The sequence below is a fragment of the Oryzias latipes genome, chromosome 7 (assembly GCF_002234675.1).
Source record: "Oryzias latipes chromosome 7, ASM223467v1".
In the NCBI taxonomy this organism is placed as follows: domain Eukaryota; kingdom Metazoa; phylum Chordata; class Actinopteri; order Beloniformes; family Adrianichthyidae; genus Oryzias; species Oryzias latipes.
In genome coordinates this window covers 157,659-167,794 of record NC_019865.2, presented here as the reverse complement: position 1 = coordinate 167,794, position 10,136 = coordinate 157,659, and the positions used below count along the sequence as shown (strand labels likewise).

The 10,136-nt window shown below is 42.9% G+C and overlaps 1 long non-coding RNA gene across 1 annotated transcript; it reads right to left on the bottom strand.

Annotated features, from left to right (window-relative positions):
- Window positions 1-6,444: 6,444 nt before the first annotated feature.
- On the bottom strand, window positions 6,445-10,127 carry LOC111947634. Its single transcript, XR_002873494.1, has 2 exons — window positions 9,757-10,127; window positions 6,445-6,609 (listed from the first exon to the last, which is right to left on the bottom strand). It is a non-coding gene; the product is annotated as an uncharacterized LOC111947634 (long non-coding RNA).
- Window positions 10,128-10,136: the final 9 nt, after the last annotated feature.

The following is a 10,136-nucleotide window of genomic DNA, read 5'->3' as shown; positions in this document are numbered from 1 at the left end:
GGCTCGCCCTTCATCCCGGAGCCGCGGCACTGGCCCAGCCGCCCGGATCCCCTGCTGTTCCGCTGGCCCCCGCCACGAGAGGGAAACGCCGCCGTCTGCTGAAAGAGGCGGTGGCCCGACGCTCAGGCGAGCTTCCCCGGGGCTTGCGCGCCGCAGCCTGGATCTCACCAGCTTCAGGGGATCCACTCTCCACAGAAAAACCAGGTCTTCACGCTGGAGTACTGTCTGCCCGGAAACATCACTATGGAGCTCCCAACTCTCCACCTGAGCCCGCTGGAGCGGAGGCCGCTGCTCATCACCCCGCTGCTGTATCGGGGAGACCCGCTGGAAGACCCGGACCTGTGCAGCAGCCTGTGCTCATCGTGGGAGACTCCGTTGTCCGGCATGTCCGGGTCAGAAGGTGCCACACACACACACTCTCTGGAGCTGTCGTCAATGAGATTAAAAACTCTGCCCACCAACTTTCTGTGAAATACCCCTCTGCGGAGACTTTCATCATACATGCAGGCACCAACAACCTGAAACTGCAGCAATCAGAGACTCTGAAAATGGACTTCATCCACCTGATTCATACCATCCAACAGTTAAACATACACTGTATCGTATCTGGACCACTACCTGCACCCCGTTATGGAGACATCATGTTCTCACGCGTCCGTCAGCTTCACATTTGGTTAAAAACATACTGTCATTCCATAAGCATTCCATACGTTGATAACTTCACAACTTTTTACAATAGACCATACCTCTTTAAATCAGACGGTTTACACCCCAACAATAGTGGTTCCCGTCTTCTCAGCATGAACATTGATCTCACCCTCCGTTCTTTCAAAACCATATCCAGCTGACGGTTGAACCAGGACACCCACACCCCTGACTCATCATTCTCTGCTATACAAAATCACATACCAGTCCGCATCACCAATAGACATTCTAATCATTTGCATTCATATCCACGTGCCTCGCATGTTAGATGTCTCCGGCCAATTCACACATCAGTCACAAAACCCATGACATGCATACATCAGATTGTACCCACAACCATGAAGATGGCTCTTTTAAATGTCAGATCCCTTTTAAATAAGTCTTTTATCATTAATGATCTGATTTTAGACCATGATTTAACCTGTTTGTTTTTAACTGAAACCTGGCTTGGCTCTGATGCTCCAGCTATTCTCACTGAGGCTTCTCCACCTAATTTTAACTTTTTATTTTCAATCAGGGGAGGAAAGAAAGGTGGAGGTACAGCATCGATTGCTCACAAAAGAATTTTATCTGAAAATATTTTACTCGGTAAATATTGTTCATTCGAGCATCGCTTTTCTTTTTGGAGACCCTCCTGTTTTAACTGTCACAGTATACAGACCACCAACCCCTCCTTCCTGTTTTATCGAAGAATTTTCGGAACTTTTATCATCTCTTCATATTAGGTACAATAGGATTTTAATTACTGGTGATTTTAATTTGCATGTTGATAATTATGATGATATCTATGCCTGCGAGTTTTTAAATCTTCTAAACAGCATGGACTTTCAGCAGCATGTCACACAGCCAACTCACAACAGAGGACACACCCTGGACCTGGTCATTACCTATGGTCTGTCCACTGGGGTGTCCTCTGTTGTTGACATAGCCACCTCAGACCATTACTGTGTGTTTTTTACTGTCACCAGTGAAATCCAGCAGGAAGCCTCAGTGAGAACTGTGAGGAAACGGTATTTAACTCCTGAAGTGGCTGCAAGTTTTATTGATGTTTTTAAGCAAACTCCTGCTCAGATTTTACCTGCACCCTGTGATTTTATTGTTGATCATTTTAATAACAGACTTCAGTCTTCCATAGATGCAGTGGCTCCACTCAAAACAAAAACATTAAAAGCCACTCCTAAAATCCCATGGAAGACTGACGACATTAAGGGTCTGAAGCAGAACTGCAGGAGAGCAGAGAGGAGATACAGGAAGACGAAATTAATAATTCACAAAGACATTTTTAAAGAACAACTCAAAATCTACAATAACTCAGTTAAACGGGCCAGAACCTCCTATTTTTCAAAAATCATTTCAGAAAATAAAAACAACCCCAAATTTCTTTTTAAAACAATTGATATTTTAATAAACAAAGATTTCAACAAGTCATCCATGCCATCATCTAATGCTGCATGTGAGGACTTTGCAGACCACTTCTTGGGTAAAATCAATGCTATAAGATCAAACATTTCATCCATGCAGTACACTGATCTTAACAGACCTCCAGCATTGTCTTTACCAGAAGAAACACTGGGGAGTTTTGTCCTGGTTGATGCGGAGATGCTTGGTCGAGTTTTATCCCAAGTAAACACTACAACCTGCCTTTTAGATCCCATTCCCACTTCACTTTTTAAAACATTTTATGGATTCTTTGAGTCAGAGCTTTTAAATATTATAAACTGCTCTCTTCAGACGGGGGTCTTCCCCTCTGCCTGTAAGACGGCGGTGGTGAGGCCCCTTCTGAAGAAGAGTCAATTAGATCCAAAAAATCTGGATAACTATAGACCCGTATCCAACTTACCATTTTTAAGTAAAATAATAGAAAAAAGTGTCGCTACTCAACTGCATGAGTTTTTAAATGCCCAAAAAATTTTAGAAAAATATCAGTCTGGTTTTAGGAAAAGCCACAGTACAGAGACGGCTCTTTTAAAGATCGTTAATGATCTTAGATTAAACTACGACTCACAGAAACTTTCTGTTCTGGTGCTACTGGATCTTAGTGCCGCTTTTGATACAGTAGATCACCAGATTTTATTAGACAGACTTAGTAGTCTAGTGGGCCTCTCTGGAAATGTTCTTAAGTGGTTTTACTCTTACCTGACAGATCGACACTTTTATGTAAGTATGGATACGTGCTCTTCAAGAATCCACGAAATAAGTTGTGGGGTTCCCCAGGGGTCGGTTTTAGGGCCAATACTTTTTAATTTATATATGTTGCCTCTTGGGGATGTCATCAGGAGACACGGCGTTGACTTTCACAGCTATGCTGATGATACACAGCTTTACATCGCCGTGTCTCCTGATGACCTTGAACCTGTCAACACTCTTTTAAACTGCATTTTAGATATAAAGTTGTGGATGGCAGAAAATTTCTTAAAGCTCAACCAGGACAAAACTGAAGTTTTAATCATTGGTCCTGAAGACAAGAGAGAGATGATTTTACCACATCTTCATAATTTTAAACCTTCTCAATGTGTGAGAAACCTGGGCGTTCTTTTTGACTCTGAGCTAGATTTTATCCCACACATTAAAAATGTCGTTAAGACAGGATTTTATCATCTCAAAAACATTGCCAGAGTCCGCCCGTTCCTCTCTCTTGCCAGCACAGAAGTGCTAATGCATGCTTTTATTTTCAGTCGTTTAGATTACTGTAATGCCCTGCTCTCTGGTTTACCCAAAAAGTCTCTTTCAAACTTACAACTTCTACAGAACTCAGCGGCACGAGTTCTGACGAGAACCAGAGGGCGGGAACACATTACACCGGTTTTAAAATCGCTGCATTGGCTCCCTGTGCGTTTCAGGATTGATTTTAAAGTTCTTTTAATGGTTTATAAATGTTTTTATGGTCTTGGGCCTTCTTATTTAAATGATATTCTTTTAAAATATGAGCCCTCGCGGACCTTGAGGTCTTCCGGTACTGGCCTCTTAGTTGTTCCCAAGGTGAGGACCAAAACTTATGGTGAGGCTTCGTTCTGCCATTATGGTCCTCGCCTGTGGAACGGCCTTCCGGAGAACCTCAGGGCTGCAGAGACAGTAGAGGTTTTTAAGAAGAGGCTCAAGACCCACCTTTTTAATTTAGCTTTTAGTTGATTTTAACTGCTAATTTATTCTATTAGTTTTAGTATAGGCTATTTTATTTATGTATTTATTTTAATTTTATGCATCTTATTTTCAATTTTATGTTTCTTTCTTTTTTATGTTTTTAATTTTAGCATCTTATGATTTTAGCCCCAGTGTTTCTTGAGGGGATCTTTTCCTCCAGGGCTTGCCGGCTTGGTCAGCGGTTGTTGCTGCAGTTGTTGCCCTTGCTGGGGCGGCTGGGGTCTAATTTTACAGCTTTTGGCTGTGGGGGGGACCCCGGTGTTGTCCCGGTCTGGGTGGGCGCTGTGGCGATGTTCCGGTGGCCGGGCTGGCTCCTGGTATGAAAGGATTCCCAGATACTGTTTCCTCACAGCAGAGCTAAGCCATACTTGTTTATTTATTTATTTATTTATTTATTCTTTTACAGTTACATAGTCATATTTCATTGTACGTGGGAGCCATGGGTCATGTGGTTTAATGGAGGGGAGTGGGAAGGGTGAAGGGTGGGTTGGGTTTTTTATTGTAATGTTGTGTGTTTACTGTTTTTAGTGTTAAAGCGCTTCGAGCTGCACAAAGTGCATGAGAAGCGCTATTTTATAAATAAAGTTTGATTTGATTTGATAACCTTTTCTTGTTTTGTACAAAAACCATTTTTCCCAGTCCTTCAGAAATCTTTCTTCCTTCATTCTTAGTTTGTATGCAAGTCTCTCCATTGTTTGGATTTCTTCCACAATATACATCCATTGTTTGTGTGTTGGGGCTTCAGCCTTCTGCCAGTTCTTAGTTATGGCTTTCTTTGCTGCCACAAGAAGAACTTTTACTAGGTTTTGGTCCGTTTTATGTACTGTTCCCTCTAAGTAACCCAGATACATCACAAGACAGGTTTGGGGTATCTTATACCTGAGTGTTTCACATATAGCAGAGTGGATGGTGTCCCAGAAGGGCTTTATTTTCTCACATTCCCAAAAAATATGTGTCTGATTTGAGTCCTCATCCATGCAAGTTCTCCAGCAGAGTTGCTGAGTTTCAATTAGTTTGCCCTTGATTTGTGGTGTTATAAAATATCTTATTTGATTTTTCCAGGCATATTCTCGCCATTTTAGTGACTGCGTAGTGGTTTGGTGAACTTTCCACATATCATCCCACTTCTCCTCTGAGATTTTCTCTCTCAAATCCTTTTCCCATTTTGCTTTGACATATAGAGTTGAACCCATTTTTGATTCCATAAGGTGCTTATATAGAACTGATATAATCTTGGGAATATTTTCACTGTAGGCCTGTATAAATGTCTTAATTATTGGGTGTACTTTGTGTTCCTCTGTTTTGATTTGCTTTTCATAGTAGTCTCGCATTTGCATATATCTGAATAGGTCCTGATTTATTAGACCATATGTGTCCTTAAGTTCCTGAAATTCTCTCATTTCACCTTTCTTTATCATTGTGCACATGGCCGTAATACCCTTGTCAGCCCATTGTTTAAATCTGTGATCAAATTGTGCAGGTCTAAATTTGTCGTCATATGCTGTCCATTTCAACAATCTGATTTCTTTACCAAATTTTAATTGTTTTATAACATAATACCAGTTCTCAAGAGTAAATAATGTTATTGGATTTAGATCTAAATGCTCTTTAGCAGTGGCTGGGACCCCGTTTTCCCCCATACATGTTTGAATTGGGAATTTGGGTGTAAAAAGTTCTATATCTTTCCATCGGGCAACATACTCTGTATTACACCAGTATACTAAACGATGTATTTGGGCAGCTCTAAAGTATTCTTTTAGATTAGGTAAGGCTCTTCCCCCCTTAATATTGGGTAGTTGTAAAGTGTGGTATCGTATTCTTGGTCGTTTTCCTTCCCATATAAATCTTGATATAAGTTTATCCCATTTTTGGAATTGGGATTGTGGGATCTCTACTGGTAAAGCTAGAAAGAGGTAAAGGAGGCGTGGTAGTATATTCATTTTTATAACGTATTCTTTCACTTAATCCTAGAGTGTATGTGGACCATCTTTCTATGTCTTTTCTGATATTGATATTTATACGTTCATAGTTATTCTGATAAAGTTTTCCTGGGTCTTTAGGTATATTCACCCCCAGGTACTCAAGTGATTTGGCATCCCATTTTATCTTCCAATCCTTTAAACCTTGATTTGCAACGCAATTAAACATGAGTGTCTGAGTTTTATTTATATTTATTTTGTATCCTGAGCTTTGACCAAATCTATCAAAAATCTTCATCAAATTACCAAATGATTTGACTGGATCTGATAAATAGATCATAACGTCATCCGCGAACAGGCCTATAATATGTTCCTGTCCACCGATGTCTATTCCTGTTATCCTTGAGTCTTGCCTCACCATTTGGGCTAATGGTTCAATATAAAGGGCAAAGAGTACAGGGCTAAGGCAACAGCCCTGTCTAGTCCCCCGTCCGAGACTGAATCTATTTGTGAGGGATCCGTTAATTTTGATTCTACCTGTTGGTTTGTAGTAGAGAGCACTGATACACTTAATTGACTTTTCATTGAATCCAAATTTCTCCAATGTTAAATATAGAAATTCCCAATTGACTCTATCAAATGCCTTTTCGGCATCTAAACTTATTAAGGCAGCTGATAATTTTTTTTTTTTTTTATGTATACTGTTTATGATGTGAAGTGTTCTTCTTATATTATCGTGTGTTTGTCTACCTTTGACGAATCCGGTTTGGTCCTCATCTATTAAGTTTGATATAAATGATTGGAGTCTATTTGAAATTATAGAGGTGTATATTTTATAGTCAATCTAGCCACAGGGGTTGCAAGCCAGTCACTTCTGTGCCGGTCCCAAGCCCGGATAAATAGAGAGGGTTGCGTCAGGAAGGGCATCCGGCGTAAAAATTGCCAAAATAACCATGCGAATCATCCACAACACTTTAGACATACCGGATCGGTCGAGGCCCGGGTTAACAACGACCGCCACCGATGCTGTTAACCTACAGGGTGTCGGTGGAAATTTGACTACTGTTGGTCGAAGAAAGAGGGGAGGCAGAAGGGTCCGTGGCCAGAGAGAGAAGGGAAAAGGCAGGAACATAGGTTTGAGAATAGGGACTCTTAACGTTGGCACAATGACAGGGAAAGGCAGAGAGCTGGCAGACATGATGGAGAGAAGGAAGGTAGATGTACTGTGTGTGCAGGAGACAAGGTGGAAGGGCAGCAAGGCCCGTAGTATTGGAGGAGGATACAAACTGTTCTATCATGGTGTTGATAGGAAGAGAAACGGGGTAGGAGTGATTCTGAAGGGGGAGTTTGTAAACAGTGTTCTAGAGGTGAAAAGAGTCTCAGACAGGATGATGAGCCTAAAGTTAGAAATTGAAGGGGTGATGGTGAATGTAGTCAGTGGGTATGCGCCACAGGTTGGCTGTGAGTTAGAAGTGAAGGAGAGATTCTGGAGTGAGTTGGATGAGGTCATAGAGAGTTTTCCCAGAGGAGAGAGAGTTGTTATTGGAGCAGACTTTAATGGCCATGTTGGTGAGGGCAACAGAGGTGATGAGGAGGTGATGGGCAGGTTTGGTGTGAAGGAAAGGAATCTGGAGGGACAGATGGTGGTGGACTTTGCGAAGAGGATGGAAATGGCGGTAGTCAACACTTACTTCCAGAAGAGAGAGGAACATAGAGTGACATACAGAAGTGGAGGTAGGAGTACTCAGGTGGACTACATCCTATGTAGACGAGGTCATTTGAGAGAGGTTAATGACTGCAAAGTGGTGGTAGGAGAGAGTGTAGCCAGACAGCACCGCATGGTGGTGTGTAAGATGACTCTGGAGGTCAGGAAGAAGAAGATAGGGAAAACAGAAAAGAAGACCAAGTGGTGGAAGCTACAGAATGAAGAAACTTGTGAGGAATTTAGGCAGAAGTTGAGGCAGGTCCTGGGTGGTCAGGATGAGCTTCCAGAGGACTGGGAAACTACAGCAGAGATTATCAGGGAAACAGGTAGGAAGGTGCTAGGTGTGTCATCTGGAAAGAGGAAAGACGGTAAAGAGACTTGGTGGTGGAATGAGGAAGTACAGGAATGCGTCCAGAGGAAGAGGTTGGCTAAAAGGAAGTGGGATGTAGAAAGGACTGAGGAAGGTAGACAGGAGTACAAGGAAGCGCAGCGTAGAGTGAAGAGAGAGGTGGCAAAGGCCAAACAGAAAGCTTACGATGAGCTATATGACAGGTTAGACACAAAGGAAGGAGAGAAGGACTTGTACAGGCTAGCCAGACAGAGAGACAGAGATGGGAAGGACGTGCAACAGATAAGGGTGATTAAGGACAGAGATGGAAAGGTGCTAACAACCCAAGAGAGTGTACAGAAAAGATGGAAGGAGTATTTTGAGGAGCTGATGAACGAGGAAAATGACAGGGAAAGAAGGGAGGAAGATGTGGTTGTTGTGGAGCAGGAAGTAGCAGAGATTGGAAAGGATGAGGTTAGGAAGGCTCTGAAAAGGATGAAGAGCGGAAAGGCCGTTGGTCCTGATGACGTACCTGTGGAGGTATGGAAGTGCCTAGGAGAGACAGGAGAGGAATTTCTAACGAGGTTGTTCAATAGGATTTTAGAGAGTGAGAAGATGCCTGAGGAATGGAGGAGAAGCGTTCTGGTTCCGATCTTTAAGAACAAGGGTGACACGCAGAACTGCAGCAACTATAGAGGAATAAAGTTGATGAGCCACACAATGAAGCTGTGGGAAAGAGTAGTGGAAGCCAGGCTTAGGAAGAAGGTGGAGATCTGTGAGCAGCAGTATGGTTTCATGCCCCGTAAGAGCACCACTGATGCCATTTTTGCTTTGAGAATGTTGATGGAAAAGTACAGAGAAGGTCAGAAGGAGCTGCATTGTGTGTTCGTAGATTTAGAGAAGGCGTATGACAGGGTGCCGAGGGAGGAGCTGTGGTACTGTATGAGGTCGTCTGGAGTGGCAGAGAAGTATGTCAGAGTAGTTCAGGACATGTATGAGAGAAGTATGACGGTGGTGAGATGTGCTGTAGGTCAGACAGAGGAGTTCAAGGTGGAAGTGGGACTACACCAAGGATCAGCTTTGAGTCCTTTTTTGTTTGCTATGCTGATGGACAGGCTGACAGACGAGGTAAGACAGGAATCTCCCTGGACAATGATGTTTGCGGATGACATTGTAATTTGCAGTGAGAGTAGAGAGCAGGTGGAGGAACAGCTAGAGAGGTGGAGGTTTGCTCTGGAAAGAAGAGGCATGAAGGTCAGTCGTAGTAAGACAGAATACATGTGTCTGAACGAGAGGGATCAAGGTAGAAGCGTTAGGTTACAGGGGGCTGAGGTGAAGAAGGTGCAGGAGTTTAAGTACTTGGGGTCAACAGTTCAGTGTGATGGGGAGTGTGGAAAAGAGGTGAAGAGGCGAGTGCAGGCAGGTTGGAGCGGGTGGAGGAAAGTGTCAGGAGTGTTGTGTGACAGAAGAGTGCCAGCAAGACTCAAAGGAAAGGTGTACAAGACAGTGGTGAGACCAGCTCTGCTCTATGGGTTAGAGACAGTAGCAGTGAGACAGAGACAAGAGGCTGAGATGGAGGTAGCGGAGATGAAGATGTTGAGGTTCTCCTTAGGAGTGACCAGGTTAGACAGGAAAAGGAACGAGTACATCAGAGGGACAGCTCATGTTGCCTGTGTTAGCGACAAAGTCAGAGAAGCCAGACTGAGATGGTTTGGACATGTTCAGAGGAGGGATAGTGGATATATTGGTAGAAGGATGTTGGAGATGGAGCTGCCTGGCAGGAGGGCAAGAGGACGGCCAAAGAGGAGATATATGGATGTCTTAACAGAGGACATGAAGTTGGCTAATGTTAGGGTAGAAGATGTCCATGATAGAGTGAGGTGGAAAAGGATGATTCGCTGTGGCGACCCCTGATGGGAAAAGCCGAAAGAGAAAGAAGAAGATATTTTATAGTCAACGTTTAATATAGAAATTGGTCTGTAGTTTTGACAATGTTCCTTGTCCTTTAATGGCTTAGGAAGTACTGTAATGACTGCCTCCTTCCAGGAGGGTGGAGTTTGTCCACTTGATAAAATCCAATTGAAAGTGGAGTGAAGCAGTGGAATAATTATTTCTTCGAATTCTTTATACCATTCTGATGGAAAGCCATCACTCCCAGGTGCCTTGTTTGATTTCAGTTTGCCAATTGTTTTTTTAATTTCTTCCGTGGAAATTTCTGCTGTCATGAGATCATTTTGTTTCGTTCCTATTGAAGGTAGGTCTAATGAGTCTAGTAAGGTTTGCATCTCCTCTTGTTTTGCAGTCTTTGGCTCAGTGTATAAGTCCTCATAATAGTCCT